This window comes from Lepeophtheirus salmonis, chromosome 14 (assembly GCF_016086655.4).
Source record: "Lepeophtheirus salmonis chromosome 14, UVic_Lsal_1.4, whole genome shotgun sequence".
Lineage (NCBI taxonomy): Eukaryota > Metazoa > Arthropoda > Copepoda > Siphonostomatoida > Caligidae > Lepeophtheirus > Lepeophtheirus salmonis.
In genome coordinates, this window is record NC_052144.2 from 16,670,849 (window position 1) to 16,693,902 (window position 23,054).

The window sequence follows — 23,054 nt, forward strand, 5'->3', positions numbered from 1 at the left end:
AGGTTGAGTATTAAAAAAAGGAGAAGAAAGGATATTTACTTTCAAATATAAGAAGATCTTACATGCAGTGAATTGATAAATTATCATCGAATTTGCAAAAACATAAGAAATAATAAAACATACTTGTGGTTTGTGGGATATTTTGCAAATCGTAGCAATAATAATAATATTATATCATACAATTACAAAAAAAACATGTAATATATTGTTGCATTTAACATACATTGACTAAAAGAGGAAGAATTAATATAAAAACTGTTTTGATGTTGTTCCAAAATGAATTGAGTGTTTTCACAAAAAATTACCTCCTAAAATAACAATGTTAAGGAAGAAGTGGTCAACTTAGTATAATGGTTCATAGTATGCAGCAAAATTTAAGATCCAGCGGCTAAAGTTGGTTTACCACATTTATCGTGCGTGTACACGTTTTAGTGTATATATACATATATGAATAAATGATATTGGGAGAAGAGTCGCTCTCACAAAAAACTTCCTTTAATTATTTATGTATAACGGGCAATGTGCAAAATGCCCATACAAGTGGGCAATGTGCCCAATGTTTGGCATTGTACAAAATGCCCGTCAGAGCGGGCAATGTTCAAAAACCCGGGCAATCTATAAAATTTCCAATAGAGTGGTCAATAGTCATTTTAACTTCATTTACATTGGCAAGTAAAATGATTTTGATTATTAAACAGTTAATTGCAAGCAATTAAATCATTCAGGATTTACTTAAGATACAATTTCATAACTAGTAATTTGATAATCTAAAATTGAAACAAATTTATATTTGATATTTTTGTTTTATATAGCCATTTTTCAATAAATTTAACTTAGTAGGTTCTGCAGACCATTAAAATATTTCATGTGACAATACGGTCCATTTTATTAAAGGGCTAGGTATTACATTTTTATGGAAATTTATGTTGTATTCTGACAATCAAACTATACTATGTTTAAAAATTGTCACAAAAGACTCCATTTTATTTTACAAAATATATTTTGGCCAACAGGTTGTGCAAGTGGAGAGCTGGTCCTTAAGGTCGATCAAAACCTATTTCCACCAATATGCAAAGTATTGAACATCCCTGGAATATAATCTAATAAATTACAGCCCACGGGTTACGCTAGTGAACCGCCTGTCTACAAGTGGGGTCAAAATCTATACCCACCGCTATCCTAAGTATCAAAAATCCCTCCTGAAATTCTGTGATACCCCAGCCCACGGGTTGTACAAGTGAACCACTGCTCCAAAAGGTGGATTATTACTCACCGCCACAGTTTCCTTGAGCATAAAATACCCCTTTTCAAATTTTATAATAAACCCCACCCACGGGTAGGGAAAAATAACCACAATTTCAATATTTTGGCTTATTACCCACTACCGCCGCTTCCTTGAGCATCTAGGACTCCTTTCAATACCTTGTAATACACTCCCGTTCCATGGGTTGTGAAGGTGAACCACTGGTCGAAAAGGTGGGTCATTAGCCACCTCCACCACTTCGTTTTGTATTAAGAACCTTCATTATTCATAAAATTCAAGGGATTGAATCTACGGTAGAATTGTTGATCCTATTTAATAATATTCAAACTACACGCTTGTATATTCCATATAAATTTCATTACTTTCTTCAATATAGACATGAATAAAAAGACTTATTCAAATATACTTTTAAACATCAAATATAATAATTTCAAAAAATCAGCTTTTTGAACATACATATTACATAAATATTTTTTTCTTAATACATCCTAAGCATAAACACATTTACCAAATAAACTACTTTTGCACCATGTTTATCTATTATGACATTTTCTATTTCAGAGGTGTCCCTTTTTTTTTCCAGAGGAACTCATTTATTTGGAGTATGTGCAATTACACCACTTAAAGCCTTATTCATTTCCATCCAACAGAATTGATGTGGTCAGTCGCAATGTAACTTCCTTCTCTCTGGGAACTTTATCATCACTGAGGAAAGGCTCCTTGTATGGCGCAGACAGCTTTCTTACATAAAGCTGTTTTAAGACATCATTTTTTGTCCCTAATCTATATTATCTGTTATCTGCCAGATGGATCACAACAACCAATACGTAGTGGGGATCTGTTTTTCCACGGTCGACATTTGTGAGCTTTGACTTTGACTTGGATGTGGGACACCGGAAGTCCCACTGGTCACAATAAAAAATGAAATACGAAAAAAAAAATGTCTGGTTGATGATTCATGTTGTTGGAAAATAAAGAACTTTTTTTCTCGTCTTGATGAAGGATGGAAAATATATAAAGAAAGTAGAACATTAATTAAAGAGTTTTAGGTTTTGCGACTGGTCATATTCCCTTGAAGAAACCTCTAAAGAGGTTGAACTAGGTCGAAGATGAATCTTGCAGATTGTGTGAAGAAAGACCAGAATCTGTTGTACATATAATAATGTCATGTGAGGCTTTTGAAAGTTTGAGAAGAAGTATATGGGGGCTTAGTCGAGATCCAAAATGGAATAAGAAAGCCATTTTATGTTTTTATTCATAGAATTGATTCTTTGCATCTGTAGCATCATTAAAGACCGATGTTTGATCTGGCAGCAAGACGGGGTACCCTGTGACACCAGCAAAATAATACACGATGTTCTTGATTCTAACACTGTGATGTACATCCACCGAGTTCATGGCCTCCTAACTTGCCGGAACTTGCCCTTTTGACTATGTTAATATTAAATGGATTTTTAATGAAATCCTCACAGCACCACAAGATCCCTAAGAGCTTGCATAAGGAGAACATTCAGGACTTTAGCCAGTGGGACCCTCAAGATGGCAGTGGGAAGTTTCTGGGGACGTTGTTAACGAGTAATCCAAGCTAATTGCTATTTTATTGATTAAATGACAAATTTATGTAATATATTTGAATTTGTGAAAAAAAAAAAAAAATCAGTTAAGAAATAAAGTCACAGGAGAGTTTTACTTTTTTTCGCCATCCGAACAGTTAGATGAACCGCCACTTATAACAATAGCTGTCATCAATTTATATGTTGTTAAGTTTATAGTTTTGTATGATTACTGACAGCTAAATACAATTAAATGAAAATATACATGTATTTTATGACGAAAAAATATCTTGAGTTGGTAACATCATTATAGAAGAAACCTATAAGAATGGTTTTCTTGTTAAGTAGAGTAATTCATTTAAAGTATTGATACGTAATATAGATCAAACAACTTTCAAATTTATATCATATTGACTTATACGAGTATCTACATAAAAAAATTTCCTTAAGTTCTAATTTGATGGATGGATTTATCTATAATAGTAGATTATAGAAGTAGCTAATTTTATATTTATTCAAAAAATCGACCAAATCTTAATGAATAACCATTTAATGATAGTAAAACAACCTACTTAACTAAAGTATCTTTGTAATATCTTGCGAGCTCTTACTTTTGCTCCACATTCTTTGTAAACTTTGAATTCAGCAGATACAGGGTATAACAACGAAATCCGACACTTTCGACCTATCTAACTAAATTAACATAAAATGGTACATTTTTTAAATGTATATATATATATATATATAACTGAGTAGCAGATACAATCATTATGAATATATCTACTTGAAGTCGTCTCCAAGTTAGTTTCAATAACAGCCTCAATTCGGATCTTGAACCATGTACAGGTCTGGAAAATTAGAGCTTGAACAAAAATGCATTTAAAAAGAGAGATAGAAAAGAAATGGGATATGTCTTATTCTGTAATGAACTGGAAATGATTGATAATAATTTATTCATTCCAAAATAATCTGGAATTTACAGACTGCAAAATTTAATTTTAATATTTGTGATACTATTTCAAATTATTTATTCATATTAAATAGAATGGGAAAAAAGTATTAAATGGTATATACATAAATAGTTATTTTTTATGCCCAAATGACAATACTTCATAATATATTTAACAACAGTAAGGAGAAGTTTATATTTCTAAAATATCAATTTTAGTATTGCATACCGGGTGTTCCATTGAAATCTGAACACTTACCGATTAAATAATTAATGAAGGTTGAGTGAATAAAATTATTTCATATTTCAATATATGAAAGCATAAATAAATATTTAAAAAACAAAACACTTCAACGTGATCGACAAATTTCTATTCGCGCACTCCAAGCGCTTGTGCATCTCTAGGACCACCTTCACGGTTAGCATGTCTGAAACGTTGGAGAGGAAGAAGGGTTCTGTCAAAAAGTCAAACTGTACCCAGATGAGTTAAAGAAAACAGCCAAGGACAATAACCTTATATCCATTAAGCCCATGTCAGAGACCTACGAATTTCCCACTAGACTGGCCAAAGAGCTATAAAAAAGTGGGTTGAAAGAGGCATGTATGGTTGGAAGGGCCACTTTTGACACCAGCTAAAAAAGAAAGCCATCTCCTCCGTTGCAAGATTCTTTTGAATGATTTTTTTTGCATGTCGAGAGGAAGGTCTGTAGTGTTCGTCATCCAAACACCGAGACCCTTAAATCCACTGTCAGCCAGCACATGAACGCCATGATAGAGGAATAATAAAAAAACAAACATCCTGGAAGCCATAATTGCCGCTTAGGACGGCTACACTAATGATTAAGAGAGCTCAGACACATATCTATTTATAGTATTAATTTAGTTAAAATTCTATTGTTTATTAATAAATGATATTTTTTTATAGTTTCAAATTCATAGTTTTCAGATTTTAATGGACCACTCGTTACAAAGCACAATTGTTACAATATAAATGCACGTATATTATATATTTTTACCAAATTTCTTAAGCTTTTAAGATTTGGCCACTAACATTTTTTCTCAAAAACTTCCAATCCTTAATAACCTCGTGACATAAGAATATATTTTGTTGTTCTCAAAAATGTTCCTTTTTGTGATTCCGATCAAAAAAGATATTTTTTGTAGACAAAATTTTACTATGATACTGGCTTTGAACGAACTTTGTCATAATTAGCTCCCTTGTACAAATATAAAGGTCTTAGATTTATCAAACCAAAATCCAAAACTAGTAATTACCTAAGGGGTATCCATTTTTCCATTTGATAAGTTTTAACATTGATTCTCTGGACTAATTCCTTCTATTAAGTCATGATTGCTATGATGGACTGTGATTTTGAAATACTAGACAATGAAGCGTCATACATTTTTTTATCTGCCAAAAGTATTTGTTCAAATCATAATAGTATCTGAAAAAAGTCAATGTCTTACCAAAAGATTGAATCATTAAATTTCATGGATATTCAAGAACATATGGAAAAAGAAATTCTATAACAACATAAAGATATATGTAAAAGTTTAAATATTGCTGAAAACTTCAAATGAACTTAAATAAGAAGAAATAATTACAAACGATAATTCTACTCATCCATTGTTATTGATTGACCTTTATAGCTTAAGATTACGAAAGTTTTTCAGACATAAAAGTATTTTAAAGCCAATTTATTTATTTTTCATTTATTATACAGATTTTCAAAATACTTTTTTTTTTTGAATATCTAACTATTCAAATTATAAATTACCCATTGAATTTATCCAAAGATATATTTTAATATATATTTTTAGGTGTATGCACTTTACCAATGATTAAATTAAGAAACAATTTGAGATAACTTACCTTTTAGATTTCGCAATGGTGGAATTTTGCCTTGATGAGGTTAAGTACACATTCGGCTATACTAAATAGCAATATGATATCTTTATAATTTTTTAAAGTACATGTATAGTACGTGAGAACATTTAACAAGGAATATCCAATGTTCATTTAATATTTCGAGAACGGATGATTTTTTGAATTAGTAGTAATTTTCAATTGATAAAGATGCTAAAACTTTAACAAAAAAAATCATCGGTCAAAGATTAATTACTTACTAAGTAATGATCTGAAAGTCGCATCCCAAAGACAAATCCCTCTAATTTGAGATTAGAACACAACTTATAATCTACTAAAAAATTCAAAACATATATTATTTAAATATATATATTAAAACATAAATATATATTATATAACATTTTGGTCTAAAAATCTATGCCCGATATGAAATTATTATGATTTTTACTGGACATAACTCATTTGATCCTATAAAAAAAGTTTGATATAAGTCCAAAACAAAAAATTTATCTGGATTGGTCTCATTTAAAACTTGGGTTAGACCGATTTTATAGATGTATTGTTGATGACACGTTCAATGCCTTTCGAAATTGTAAACATTTGCCCAATAATCTCATATTAAGCTAAATGAGTTGAAGAAATCATATTTGTTCAATTCATAAATCAGGAAAGGGGAGAAAATCGAAAAAAATTGACCACTTTTATAATTATTAAATTTCGGGCTATGGTTTAAGATCATGGTATGGATTGAAATATCGGTTCAAAATAAATCACAAAAGACCCCTCAGCTGGAAGAAGAGATTCTGTCTTGAACTGAGTCTCCACACTACTCATACATACCTATAATTTAAAATGACATTGTGAAGGAGAAATCGCTCTGCTGGTTTTACATAAAAAAGGATCGTTTTCTTAGAACAATACAATATGCTTCTTCTTTTATTGAAAGAATAGCCTGTCTTCAACTCTATTACTTTGATCCTTTGTCGAATAAAGGAATGGATAAAATAAATTATATATTTTATACATACATTAATGTTAATGTAAAAATGTAGTCTTATGTAGGCTGACAAAAGACTTTCAATTATATTGGAGAACAATATAACTTATTGAAGTGTATTTTAAACTATCAAACGACAAATCCACAATACATTGGATATATATATTTAAGCAAAATATTTATTGCATCTGTCACATAATGCAATCAACAATTGATAGATATCTTTAAAATTATTCCAAAGGTTTAATGGGCCATGATATTGAGAGATCATAAAAAGAAATTGTCAAAATAATTAATTTGTGATCGAAATATTAACAAAATGTTAAAAAAAGTAAACTTAAATCTAAATTCAATATGGCTTCAAAATTATTATTTTCTTATAAATTCCTTTTATTTTTAAATATAAAAGTAAGAATAGAAAATTAAAATTTAGGGGATAGATTATTTTTATACTAATTAATTGTTATGACTCAGTACATGTTTTATACAGAATAGAAAATTTCCATCTCCTTTTTTATCTTCTTTTTGCATTAATCGGTGGAATAAATAAAAACTTTAAACGCATAAGGGCATCATTTAAAATATTGACAGTTAATTCCAGAGTTGGTTAATTGAAAAAAATAAGCCCATAAAAATGTAATACAAACATTTTATATATGATAAATTAAGAAATTAAATTGAAAATGGAGTAAATATGTACAACAAAGAAGATATTACAAGTATATTCAAGACTTTGGGATGAATAAACACATTAGGAAAGTAGCAGAGGGTGAATTAATACAAAATTATTTTTGGTTATAATACAAATATTAAATACTTATCTCGAAGTTCGTCATTTAAAATTGATCAAGTCTTTTACCCCTTAATTTCTACAAACCCAATATCTGATTCAAAGACTGATTATGTTAATTGTCTAAATAATGAAAAAAAGGAACCCTATTTGCTCCGGCCAATTGGCTTTAATTGATAAATATTGGTTACTTGAGTGAGAGTATGTATAATATAGAACTTGATAAAATATCGGGACTTAATATTTTAACAGTTTAATACTTTACTACGTCATTTTTACACCTTCATTTTTTTAAAATTCCAATGACTTAATACGTTTATTTTACGAAATTTCCACGCAATATTATTTTACTTTATGTCAGTGGTATAAATTTTAACAAATTTATTCATTTATATTGCAGAGCATAAAATTTAAAGTACTCATATCAGTCTGAGCCCAGTAATTCCTAGTGGTAAGATTTCGTGCCACACATTGAAACTAATTATTTTTCATCAAAATGATACATTTCTTAGGTTAAATAATGTTTTTCAAGCTATACCTATTATCTTGGGGGTTTCATATGTATTTAAATCATCTTGCAGTCCTTTTTATACCCTCAAAAACACAGCTTATTGGAATGAAGAAACGATAACAAAAGCTTTTAAGTCATAATTGTAATTTTTTTGTAATTGTGTTCATGTTTTAGCATTTTTTGCAGAAAATCTTTCTTTATAATAATTAGTCATGATGTGTATTTCAAATTACAAATTTTATTGGATTATAATTTTAAATTTAAACATTTAAATTTTTCCCCAGTACCAAGAAATCCTGCTTTCAAAACCTCCAAATGATGTTGTAGAAAGTAAATTTTTTTACTATGTGTATTTTTATCAAAATAAAGAATTCTAAATAGCTCAGAATTAGAAATTACTACCAAGGAATTGTTTGCATTAACACATTAAAGGCGATAATTATTTAGGAAACTTTTGAAATAATTAAGTGATATATTTTATGTATGGTAAATGACTCAAATAAGATAATTATATTTATATAAAAATCTCAAAAGGTCCCTTTGGCCCTGATGGTTCTTTAAATAAATAACAATTATAGAAGAGAAGAATTTTTTTTTGTTAAAAAGTGATGAATTAGGTACGTGGAGAGATGGACTTATCCCATTTTTTATTGAAACCCCTTATATTTGATCTAAGTAAACAATCATGGAATTTTGGATCGTTTGGTAAAAGATTTTGTACAAAAATTTCATTTTTTGTTTGAAGTAGCTTGAAAAAGTTCTGTAAAAGCAATTTACAAGTTTCATTAAATTCCTTATTAAAAGAAATACCTTATTTTTTGTACAAGATCTTCTTCCATTTCTTTCAAATCTAAATTCTAATCGCAAATCACCTTTCTTAGTGAGTATGGCGGGAAGACATCTTATTAAACCTCATGAAAGATAGTCATTCTATTAGGGAATATCCATAACATGGTAATGAGATTGTCAGTTGTTCATTATATTTTTCTTGTGTTGAAGAATTGTGTCTCTTAATGAACCTGTTTCATCTATAGATGAATTCATGTTCAGTAATTTATATCTCACCTCTAATAAAATTGATTTGATCCTCCATTTCTAATTGATTAAAAGTGTTATAAATAGTGCTTCTGATTTGATTTCCAAGATGAGTATATGTTTTTGGTTCATTTTTAAAGTGAATATACAAGGTAGGGGACCTTGATAATAAATTCTTTAAAAATAACCCAAAAACATATACTCATCTTGGAAATCCCTTCAGAACATATTCAAGCAAATAACTGCTATATATATTTGCTTGAATGTGTTCCTTTAACCAGAGTTGAGACCAAGCGAGTCACAAGTCAATACAAAATGTAATCGAATCACAAGTAATTTTGTTCAATGACTCGAGACTGACTTGATGATAACAAACATTACCTATAGAAAAGAAAAATATGAATTGGTTTCTTTTTTGCTCTGTCTCTCACTTTGTGGTCTACTTGTTTAAGTAAGTCCTATGATAGCGGATCCTTCTTTTCATACACCTTTTTTCCTCCCACATTCAGGGTACCAGAATGCTTTGCTTTTTTTCTATTTGAATGATCCTACATTTTTTATTACATTTCCACAATCAAAAATTTGTATATCCCCTAACAAGTCAGTAGACGTCCCAAATGAACTTATACAGATCATTCAGTCTTTGTCACATATAAGATTTTGGTTCAAATCAATATATACTTGAATAACACAAATGAGAGTTTCAGGCTTACTTTAAAGATAATATGCTTCGTGATCGATTTTTAGAACAATGGCTATTGACATACGATGCAGTTCTAACTCTTTTCGATTATAAAAAGAAAAATATAGACAAGACAAAAACAACTATTAAATAGAAATAGAGTAGAACAAGAGCTTACAAGAAATAAATCCAACTTTGCTTTATGCCATTCATACTCCAAAAAAAAATTCAATTCATTCAATAATTATAGTGAAGACAGCGTTTTTACAGATCAACAACCACTTGAGCAATCTTCGTTTGATTAATCCACGGGTAAAGAAGTCTCTTACGTTATAGAAAAATATTACCATAACTATTGGAATTTTGTACAAATTTTTAATTATTATTATTTATGAATAAAGCTTTTTCAGAAATAATTGCACAACTTGAGCCTAATCTAGTATATGTTTTTGGATTAATAAAATGTATCTTATATATTTAGTCCAAATATAGTTTTTATTTAAAGATATAACAAAAGTAAAGAACAGAAACATGAATAAACATAATTTTTAATTTATAATCCAAATAGTAATAAGAAAATACTACAATATTCCATACTCAATAACTTTGGGAATTGATATGACATACAGATAATCCAATATAATCTAATAATATAATTCTACAGAAATCAATAATCACTTATACTTCTTTTTACACATTATGACTTAACAGTTCCCAATAACTTTTTATATGTAATAGCACTAAAGAAAATGTTTTGCAGACTATAATATTGACAAAAGATAGAAACATTAAGAGTTTATAATTATCTTCCACTTGTTTTCCATTGACAAAAGAGACTCACAAGTAAAAAATAAATCAATGCTAATTGAGATGAGTGATTTCTGCGTAATAAACATCAAGGACACTGAAGGACTCTTATAAATGAAATTGTTCTTTTCTAGAGTTGGAGACGAAGAGGAGGAATTGTTTCAATAATTTCATGAAAAGAGCTGTGGATGAAGGATTATAACTCACTCTCTTACTTACTGGTACTGTAAGTAAATTATTCTGTCTTTTGATTAACTTTTTAGTTCTGATAGAAGTATACGATGACTTTGTAAAAATATCTGAAGGAATTTACCTATAGAGACAATGTAAGAATCGTAGACTATCGTCGACCTTGAATTGAAATGGAATCTGAATAATGAACGATCCCTCCATTAAAGAAGATAAGATCCATCAAGTGAAGCACAAAGAGACAACATCCCTTGAACAGAAAATGACGTTGAAGAGAGGATCCAAATGTAAGTGGCCAGAATATGTGTTGTGGTTACGTGGCTTTCTCCCTGTCATAGGTAAGGCAAAAAACAAACGACCAGGACCATTACTCATCCACACCAGTTTCTTTGCGTGTTGAATGTGTACTTTACAGAAATAATATAAACTTAAACAGCATATAAGCCAATCACCATTTTTGAAATTTTCAATTTATCACAATTTAAAAAATGGGGGTATTTGCTTTTAGTATTATAATTAAAGTGCATATTTAATATATTTTGACCATGATATAAGGTGTTTCGGTATTTTTATCGGCCGAGCATGATATTTCAAGGATCAAAGTTTTGAAAAATAAGAGTAAATTTGTGCATAAATGTTTATATGATATGCTCCTTGACTGCAATGTTCATATTATAATCATATACACATGTTGTTCAGTAAAAAATATAGGTAGATGTCAAAGTTATTTGGCAATTTATAATATTCATGCCAGACTGAATTATAATTGTTATCATTGGTAATCCGAAAGGGTCAATGTATCTTATAACTATCGTATTTTATATTATTTAAGGCATGGCTTAAGATTCCACCCCAGTTTCACTGCCAAAATGGGTAAATATTAAGTTTCCAATTCTTATAAGTAATGTTTTTAAGCCAAAATTTTATTTAAAATTTGAATTTGAAGTCAGAAATACAAATTATGCAATGTCTTTTTAGATAAACGTTTTTTTGTGAAGGTATGTCTAATTTGACAGAAATAAAAATAAAACGAACCAGAATTAAGGATCCTAATCTCAAGAGGGATTTCAAAACATAGCTTTTGCGCTTAATTTTTCTCTCTTTCTTTGATTTGATTTTTGTTTCTTTCTCTTCCAGGTAGAACAGTTTAAATTTATGGAATTTTCTTATGAGATCAATTCAAAAGTGAGTTTTATCCTTAAAATATTATCGTAGCTTTATCACAAATTGACAACGACATAGAACACTATTGGAAACACTCTTTTTTTTAAATTAAAGTTCAGACTTTCAGCTATCAAATGAGATATTTTTAAACTTTTTGAATATATTTATCTTGAAGCTATGAGCTTCTGAATAAGAAGCTTTTTTTTTAAACTTTAAACAATTATAAATCTAATTACACGCATGATACAGAAGTTTTAAAAATATTTTGTATTTTTTTTTACATTAGGGTATAAAACATATTTAAATAATTTATCTCTATCTTCAACACCAAACGTTTACAGAAGCTTTGAACCTTAAAAATAGACAAAAATAGAAAAAAATGTATGGTTTTTTTCTGAAGGCTACGAGGCTGGAAGAGAAAAAATAAGACCATATTTGGAATCATTTGAAAAATTAGAACTTCAACACTCTAAATGTGGTTATTTTCTGTGTATGTTACAATATAAATACTATATTTACATTATCTTAAAAAGATATTTAGTAAGAAGTAAAGGAAGACAGGTTGTCCTTTTTATTCATTTGTAATGAAGTTTAATAGTTTCTATTTAATTTTAAAAACGGACTTGTCACGGTCACTAATTGCTCTCTACAATCAAAGAAATTTGACTCACACAAAAATTACAGAACATGATTATCTTTTATTTTTCAACAAAATATTTTATTTAATTATATGTTTTTAAAATAAGGCACTACCATAAAGTTTGCCTTCATACGTGTTTAAAAATTGCAATTGAGTGAGATGTAAACGTTAATGAAATTTGCTAAAATTTTGTATTTGTGTTCAACTTATCTAGTTGTAGGAGCAAAAGTAGGATTCGCTGATTCTGAATAGGATTCCTAATTTTAGGACAACTGCATCACCCTAGTGTGCACCACGCTCTCGATGGTCAATTCCAGAAAATAAGTATAAAATAATGGAAATTGTTGAGTTTGACCGTCATGTAAGCACTCTTTTGAAAGCTTAGAAATAAACTTTAATCGAAAAATCCATAAGAAAATTAATGTATTTATTTTTACTACAGCTTTTATTATATATTGGAAAACTGTAGAAAATACAAAATTTATAAATTAACAGACTGTTATACGACAAAAAATGATTTTTATATACATCACTTTTTATCGTTTTTTTTTATTTCAATGGTTTTGGTAGATAAATATAAAGAAAGCATACAAAAAAAACTTAAACGTCGACAAATAATTCCAAAATTGAAAATAACTCTAATCTATCATCCGAAAAAAAGGTAGATGTATGATATATATTTAGAAATTACATAGAAAGTGGTGTAAAAATATGAGACCAATAAGTTATGAAAATATTTTTTTTTTCATCTCTAGAATGGATAAATATCAAAGTGAAGTAACAGAGTATTAATGATTATCTTTTAAGAATAATAGTTACATGTAATTGGATGTACTATTTACATTAGAACGTCCTAATTTTGGACAATTTTTTATTTGTTTTTCAACTTACTACAAATGATCAAAATTTGTAGTTACCTTAAGCCATAAAACAAATTATCCAAAGAGTATTATCTAAACTTATAGTAGCCATAAATCAGAATTTAAAATAAAAAGATTATTGATTATTTTGAAGTTTTGAAAAAATGATGCTTTAGTTTAAAGTATTTTTAAGTATACTAATGAGTGTTTATATCACATAGTTTGATGTAGTGAAATAAAAACTAAAGTAAATTAATTAATATTGATATTTCCCGTTAGTATGCATAACATATGTATGTAGTTAGTAAATGTTTTTATTTATATTGCTTCGTTTGTTATAATAATTCTTTATTTCAATTCTAATCTACTTTTTTTGTGCAATTTCAATCTTAGTCTGCCTATTTTATTATCCCATTTCCTCATAAATTTTAATTAATTAAAAAAAACTTTTTCTCTTAATTACTCTTTGCAAATATCTATATATTTAAGTATGCTAATTGAAATACACACTTTCATTTGTCAAGTACCTACACTAAGTAGTTTTATACTTTTACATATAAAAAAGAAACTGTTATTTTATTTTTATTAGATTCTCAAATTTATCATGTTTTTACACATGTGTACAAAATATATTGGCAATATCAGGCATTTGGCATGGTTTGTTTGTTTCTGAAAGATAAAAAATAATTTATTTTTAGTGTGCTCCGAAATTTTCTGCTTATGAAAATAAAAATTCAAAATAAATTTTAATTTAGGGAAAAAATTAATAAAACATTTGAAAAATTTAAAAATAATTCATTGGGATTTGTATAGACGCATTATAGCTTCATTGATGACAAATCAAGACACACTTGGTATATTTTCAGAATAATAAGGATAAACATTAATAAAATTCAAGTACTGGAAAGTCATGGTGGAGAAAGAAACTGGAAAAAGGGTAAAATCACTGTATCGAGGAATCTTCAACAGAATGGTGTATTGGAAAAAATAAATAGAACATTAATAGAGTCAGTGCTTCCAATGTTATCTGATAGTGGTTTACTCAAGAAATTTCGGGCTGAATTAGTGACAACTGCTGATTATATTAGTAGTCGATATCTTATTAATTCTTTATGAACTTTGGAACGGAAAGAAGCCTGATTTGGTATATCTAAGAAGGATTGGATGTTGTTGTCATGTTTTTATATCTAGAGAGAGAGTCGTCAAAAGCTAGAATTCAAGAGTAAAAGAATATATGTACCTATATAAGATTTAATATTTGAAGTGAAAGAATAAATACTCCCTATAATTGATGTTAATTTCTATTTTTGGTTATATTTGACAATTGTGGAGCACATCAGATATACGTTTAATTTTTTTTTATCTGTAAAAAAAAAAGACTAACAATGAAAATATTGTGGACATTTCTACAAACATAATAAATACAAATTTGAGAAATGAATACGGAATGAGAAAATAAAGGTTTCTTTTTTATCAAACCTTGACATACATACACACAGAGTTATACATACTTTTATAAAATTTTCCAACTTAAATAAATAAAAAAACAATATTTAAAAAAATATGTAAATTGCCCCACTTACTAAAAAAACAGCATGTATACATAACATAATGAAATACACTTTACCTATGTACAAATATTATAGTATATCTTTTATAATCTCAACTGATATTCCTGCCATATTTACGTTTATTAAAATATACATACTATTGAATTGTAACACGGTAAATTTAAAATAAGTTTTCTGTGATCTCAAAAATTGTGACATTTTTAATTTATTTGAATGGAATGGATAACTTGAACTCGAGTCTTGGAACTCAAGTGCATGTTGAAGATAATCATCTCTACTTTATCTCTCAATCGAAAAATTAAGAATTGACTTGTACTCAAAATTACTTTATACCTTATTGGATTTACATTTTCTCACACCCGTTTCAATTTTTTCAAAGATATATTTTTTACGTATTCTTAATAGTACCTTGTACATTGGAATTGCCAATACATTCAATTTTTTCTCATAGTCTGTATAATAATATTTTTTTTTGATGTGGACTTATCGATAATATTAAAAAATATGTACTTGATTTGGATTTGTGCTTCAGTTTTGGTACTCGACTTGGACTTGAAAAGGTTAGGGCTTTTTGGACTAATGGACTATATATCGGGAGTATTAATTAAATATCCATGTGTATTTATAGATATTAAGTAAATTTTTACATGTTAATATTCTGATTGACCTTATATGAATTAAGAACCTCAATTTATTTTGGATTTTTACTTAAAGAAAAAAGTACAGATATAAATTCAAGCAATGCATTTTTTTAGAACGATAACCCTGAAATCTTTTTTGTTGTTTATATGAAGCATACCAAATAAACACCTATGTATATCATGTTCAATGAAATTTTGTTAAACTGCATATTTTTTTACATCTAGGTACAATAACCCTGTTGGTAGGTGTCATTAGGTATTATTATGATTTTTGATCTGCAAACACGCTTGATGTAATTATTAATTTGTAATGATAAAAAAATATAAAAAAATTATTTTTTCTGTCTTCAATCAAAAGGTTTCCATTTGAAAAAAAGAAGCATTTAAGGTCTAAGGTTCTGGTCACTTCTTAAATAACCAAAGAGACCTGGAATGATATAAGAACTATATTTATTTTAAATCGCATCAAGATATCCAAAATATCTTTTTAACAAAATTAAAAAAAACAGTGAATGGAACTATGGGTTATACCTTTGACGAAGCTCCAATGAGTTTCAGACTCATGACAATATTAATATATTTATGTTCTTGAACATTTAATACATATATGCAAGACAGCGATATCAAATTGAATAAAGAGTTTAACGGGGATCAGGATGAAAAGTGAGACAGTTTTATTGATATTATGTGGCGTTATAAATCCAATATTCGTAAATACTACTAAGTACCATTATATTTTTAATATATTTATTAAAGATTATTACTCGTATCATAACAAATAATTAATGTGACTCATATAAATCCTGAGCCGTTAATGTTATAAATGTTGTAGTTATATTTTAATAATATAACCTCAGCTTATTTTTGGGTTGTGTATAACTTGTATTTATGAAAATGGTTTGTATTTTGGGAATGTTAAAAAAAAAAAAAAAAACTGACAATCAACATGGCAACACTGACAATTAGAAGGATGTTTTAGAGGAGGGCATTTTAGCTGTCATGATGTTGAGTTATATCAGCGACAATCACCTGTGACAAGGGAGGAGGGGAGGGAAGTAAACAAAGACATTGGCAAGAATGACTCCAATGTCGATTCTTAATTATACTCTAATTCCAATAAGGACTTACTATTAAAACTCCGCAACAAATTCTCATGATTACTCTCTCTCTCTCTCTCTCTAATGATTTTTAATGTAATATAATGTAGTAGGAAAAGAAGTTATCTACTCAGAAGTTATATAAAAATGACAACAACTTAGGAAAATAAAAATAAAATCTTTATATAACCAATTTTAAAAAACGGGCCACCTAAAAAATACACACGAATGATATCACTATTTATAACACAAGTAGCAGTCTATCTTTAAAAAAACATTGGAAAAACAACATCTATAAATATTTTTTGTCACTATTGGCCACTGTTGGTTTGTTTTGGTTTTAAAGGCTAAATGCATTTGCTTTTAATTATTATAGATCAACAACTATATTTCTTTGTTTTCAATTTTCAGATAGATATAGCAACGTTTGTTTTGGAATCTAAAATATTTTGTTTTTGTTCACTCGTGTACGATTAATTCAACCAAATAATTTCTCTTTTTTCAAATTATTTTAGGAAATGTTTTGTTTTAACAAAAAATATCACATGATTTTAATAAATTAATCCTACAACATTAGATATAGTTTTGTTGACGCTGTTGGTTTCCCTCTCCAAAGTGTCCCATATAGAAAAGTCCAATGGGTCAAATCTGGTGAGAAAGGGACCATATTCCTTTGGACCAGAATCGAGCCATGTTATCTGCGCTGAAATTTTGCCACTTGTCAGACGAGTGGGAGGGAGAAACGTCCTCATTCCAAACGTTTTTACCAACTGGGTAGTTGGTCTTCAGCCATGGTAAGAGATTTCGTTAGAGAGGCCATTCATCAACTTAGGGGGAGCCTTCATTCTATTCTTCTCCAAACTTAACAAGAACTTTGTGTCCCCCTTTAAGTAATACCTTCACACTCCTGACATCCTGGAGAGATCTTCTCTATTTTTTTCATCTTGCCCGACTTAAAAACCAGACTCCTTAATTACTGTACAATGTCCGTAATCTTATCACATCAACTCAAGTATGCAGGAGATTTGAGATGCACTGTTTTTATCCCTGTTGCTTGCTCATGATGATGAGCAAAATTGATGACTAAATGATTAGGATAGTTTGTTTAAGTAAAAAGGACGACAGAAACAGAATATTAAAAATAGTCACTAAATCTTTTCATAGTGAAGAAAAAATAAACATTATTTAAAAGTCCACGTTTTGTTGCCCTACTCCGTATACAAATTAAGAATGAGTGAAAATCAAGTTTGTTTAAAAAAAATGATATACATGTTCTCGTAAGTTTGCTATAGTCATTGTTGTCTAATATTAAAATTAGTCTTTGATTTTTTTCTACAAGCTTTAAAAAAAAAAGATTTTTTTTCTGGTTCTTAATGGGATAAAATATGTTATTGACTAAATTATTCCACATAATTAATTTGTATTTCATGAATGGACAATTTTCATTGGACAATTTATCAATTTTTACTAGTTCATTGTTGGACTTAAAATATCGAATTCGTGTATAATATATTTTTGCAAATATTATACACGAAATAATATTTAATTAATGGATGTATTCTTAATATTTAAATAAAATAAGGATCCTTTTAAATCATAAATGTTCTACATACATATTGTCTTTCTGATTAATCTAGAAGAAATGCTAATCTTAGCAGTCTAAAGAACCAAATGCACTAGACAACGCGCTCGGGAGAAATAATTCTCTTGTACATACTGTGAGTAGGTTAGTCCCTAGGTTGTTCCTAGAAAAAGAAATAAACTTCATGTATATAGACTTCAAATAAGATTCGTTGGTCAGTTTGAGTATATGTAATACTATACTGTTTACTGATAAATAATCAATACAAGTCCATCTGACTAATTAAAGGAATCTTTTAATGAAAGTCTTTTTTTTCTACGTAGTTAATGAGCTGACGTAAAAAGTAACTCCAAATATTTTTTCATGATACATAGTCGACATATACTCAAAATTTTAAGTTGTAATATTTTCTTACTATTAAATTGATTTTGTACACGTAAATATAAGTTAAAATGCTGAAATAGCATTCCTTTTTTTTAAATCTTAATAACATAAAACAATTTATAATTTGTGATTAAAATAGTTAAAACATTATAATTTTATTTTTGATTAAACTTGTATGAAATATTAGTTATTTTTAACAAATTACCAAAGGTACCAAAAATGTACTAATTTATTTTAATGAATTTCTGATACATAGAATAAAAGTTTATATTACATTTGTAGCAACACTTATATCTTAAATTAGAAATAAATAAGAAATAGACAAAGCAAAAGATTGACAAGGTGTCGATAACTTTGATGAGCCCAATCATCCATAAGGATCTAAGGATGGTTTCCTTCAGTTTCGTTATGGTTAGAATGTTGAAGATGTTGAATGGATGAAGTGTCTTGAAAGAAGTCAAATTTATTAGAATTTTGCACGTGGTAAAGGCCTATTGTCTCATTAGATGAGAAAAAATGGGACATGGATAAAAAAATCAATAGGCAAAACGACCAAATCTTGGCCTCCTCTGCAAAAGGTATCTCATGAGATCTCAAAGTTGTTTCAAAGCGGATTAATAGCTGACCCCTCATAGTTTGGGTGGGATTTCGAGGAAAGAAGAAAAGTTCACCTAAGTTTTTATCCCAGAAAGTATCTGTATAAAAACAGGGACTACATTTGATATATTTAGGAGCCTGTGGTCCTTCCATGGGTTGAAACCAATTCATCAAAAAGGAAAAAAGGTTACCTTTCAGCAAGCCAGAGCTCCTATACATACTAGGATTCAATACCAAGAGTGGCTTAAAGTTAAAAATTTCTTTTTGGGACTGGTTTATTTGGACCTCTTCGAGTCCTAATCTTGAAACCTTAAACTACTTTATGTAGAGTTACCTCGATTTGATCGTAAAAACCTGATAATTTTCAAAATTGGAAAACTTCCGTAACGCAATTGAGATAGAACGGGTAAAAGTTCCCAAAGATATGGTGTGTGTAGCAAATTGGTTTCAAACAATGGAAGGACCACATATCAAATGTAGTCCCCGTCTTCATACAGAGACTGTCTGGGATAAAAACCAAGGTGAACTTTAAATATTTCAATCTCTTTTAAAGGAAGAAGTTGATAAATGAGGCGGCGGGTATATCGCATTAATTACCAGATATAGACTAAATTCACAATATTATCTGAAACATTTACTTTCAGTGTTTTAGTCTACCATCAACATATAACTGAATTAAAAAGTATTAATGAGCTTTAAAACTTAAGGTCAACCTTCTATATACATAAAAGAACCTTTTTTTGTAAACTTGGCTGATACTGAGGCAATGACAGGCTCTGAATGAAGCCGGAAAGCCGTACAAACATGTGAAATCTTCTTCCACTCTTTATTCACGGATTTCTTTTAGCAAATTTAGCCATGGACATTATTGTTTGGCAGCTTTGGAGGTTGACCCCACTGTGACTTATCTTCCACACGCTTACAAACGCAGTAGATGGTATCGCAGCTGACCCCAACTTGCTTGACTATATGAGAGGTGTCATTGCCGGCGTGGATCAACATTAAAATCTACAACCTTATTTTATCCATTTTTGTGTAGTGGTAAGATAGATTTGTATGGAATATCTCGTTTGAAACAAAATTAAAAAACAGCCTTTCATTAATAGGAAGTAAAAGGTTACAGAAAGTCAATCAATTCTTTTCGGTCTTTCCTTTTTTTCCTTTATCTTGCACAAATTATTCAAAGCGGAAGTTGAATAACTATATCATGATTAAGGCAGTAAACTTTGATTGAAATATAGATCAGTAAAAAAAATTTTTTTTTTTTTTTTTTTTTTTTTTAGTTTGAATTTTTTTTTTTTTTTGGAAAATTTAGACAAAAAATCAACAATACTGAATAAAGTAACTTGTCTTGATTTGAAATATTATGTCAACTGTTGGTTGTTTTATATGTAAAAATTCTTCAATGAACTTTAATTTAAAAAAAATATGAAATCGTCCAAAATTATTCACTCCTTGTGTTTATATTAAAACAAACAGAAAAATTGAAAGTTTACAGTTTGTAAATAATTTTTATATATAATTTATTAAAATATTAAAGCATTTTCAACATAATTTCTAATAACTTTAGTACTGTACCAATAGTATAAAAGTGTAAACACATTAGTTTGAATTCAATGTCCATCAAGGATAAATTTTAGAGAAGTATGATACAATCAGATATTGTTCAGAGATAAATAACAATTTTCAAATATACATCCAAAATGGGAGCTTTGACCACTATTGCGAAGAACCATTAAATGAAGATTAAAAAATATAGCTTAACCTCCAGGTTAACACTGTTTTTTTTCATACACTGAAGAAAAATGAAAAACAATATACCCAATAAATAGTTAATTAATCTTCAATGAAAAAATAAATGACATCATATCACGCACTACATTTGATTAAAATAGTCATTGTGCTCGTTTTGGAGTAGTAAAAATGAAGAAACGTTGGACTATGAGTAATTTTAGTCGGTTTAGCTTATTTATTGAAAGTATAAGTACATGGAAAAACATTATAAAGATAGATATGCAATAATTTATTATTATTTATGGTTCAACCAATCTTATGAAAATATTTTAAAATTAAGGAACACTTTTGGAATAATATAGGTGCTATGTGTTCAAAGTTACTAGACAATGTTTTATTGAATATGAGAGTAACAGAACTTTTGGTTTAAAAAACAAGAGTATTAAAGATCTTTAGTAGCATATATTAGATTACCTTTGACCCAAGGATATGTTAGGTATTGTAGCGGCTGGTGTAAAATTGAAAGATTAAGAGAATGATTGTCTCATTTTGATGAGAGTAATTGAATTTTGAAAAAAAATCATTGTGGATTTGTCCTGAAATACATGTGAAGGTATTTTTTAATATGGTAAACTGTATAACTCCAACATTTTCTAGTATGATGCTTATCGAAAAATTCAGAAAGAGATGGACTATTAATAAAAGTGTAACGTACATTTTAGAAATGCATTCAAAGCCACTGATTTCCCATTACAGAAGGTTATTTATTTTAGAAGTTTTCATATTTACGAAATGGAAGCAGAATAAATAGACAATATTTGAGATTCGTAATTGAGCAAGATTTTTACTGATATTTGTATTTAATGAGGGCTTATATGTCTACAATTATGTTTTTGTCTACAATTTATAGACTTTTATTGCTTGACAAAAGGCAAAATAGGTCGAAAAGAATATTAATTGACATTGAATGGGCGTTTTTAAACAAAAAACAAATTTTAGACATGTAACTAATGTTATTTCGAGTTTTTAACATTTATGTGGTTTAAAAAAACAAACATTAATTATTTTAACGGCTTAGCACTTTGTTTTTAATGGATGGTTTTGTTGCTACTAGTTTTATGAGTTTAATTTGAGGACAATAAGTCTCTAAAGTTTGTGGTCAAAAATAAAAAAAAGTTTTATGAAAGTAGCATAGAGATATAGAAACAATAAGGAAAAGTGCAAATTACAGGAATAAACTTATTATTACAAAGCTTAACTATTTTTTGCTGAGATGGTTTGTGAGAATAAAATACTACATTTATAGGATATCAAATTAATGAAAGTTAAGTTGTTCCACAAACATGTAAAGTTAAATAAAAAACTCAGTAGAATGATTCAAGTTTTCAAGTTTCCCATAAAAAATTGGGTTATTTTGATCCATAACCAAAAAAATGTATATACATTTTTTGACATAAATATTTACATTTCCAAGTGGCTCAAACACATCTTGTTTTAATTATGTTTTTAAAACATTCTCATACAAAATAAATAAATAGGAGCATTAGTTTCGTAAAAATAGTTTTCAAAACCTACCGTTAAGAACTCCGAAAAATAATTTATACCGGTTAAAAACTTTACTTTCACTAAATTACTACAGTATATAAGAATCAGCAAATAATGTAAATCTTATTTTTACTTAATCGTATCTTTATAAGATTAAGTAAAATAAAAATGATTTAATATTATGATTTCAGAGGAATATAACTTAGTTTTACATACAAATAAAAACGAATTTTATTATTTGATATATCAGAATGTGCACTAAATATTTAGTAAAATTATTAAATATAATTATTTCGAATTATTTACTAATGAACAAATTGTTCAACAACCTAAGACTATGTTAGTACAAATAATACCTTCAATAACTAGCAAAGACTGACCCGGCATTGTTCGGGCCAAGGATGGAGTGAGAAGTCACATTGACAATGGTCAATGTCACTTCTTCTTTATGTTTAAACGCCTTTGTTGCGAGTGAGCATTATCATATAGCGCCTGTATATTATTTGAAATATATTATTATGAATTTAAAAAAAGTTACATAGCTTCATTTAACATACCAATGTATATTTATAAAAAAAGTCTTGATGATAAATGC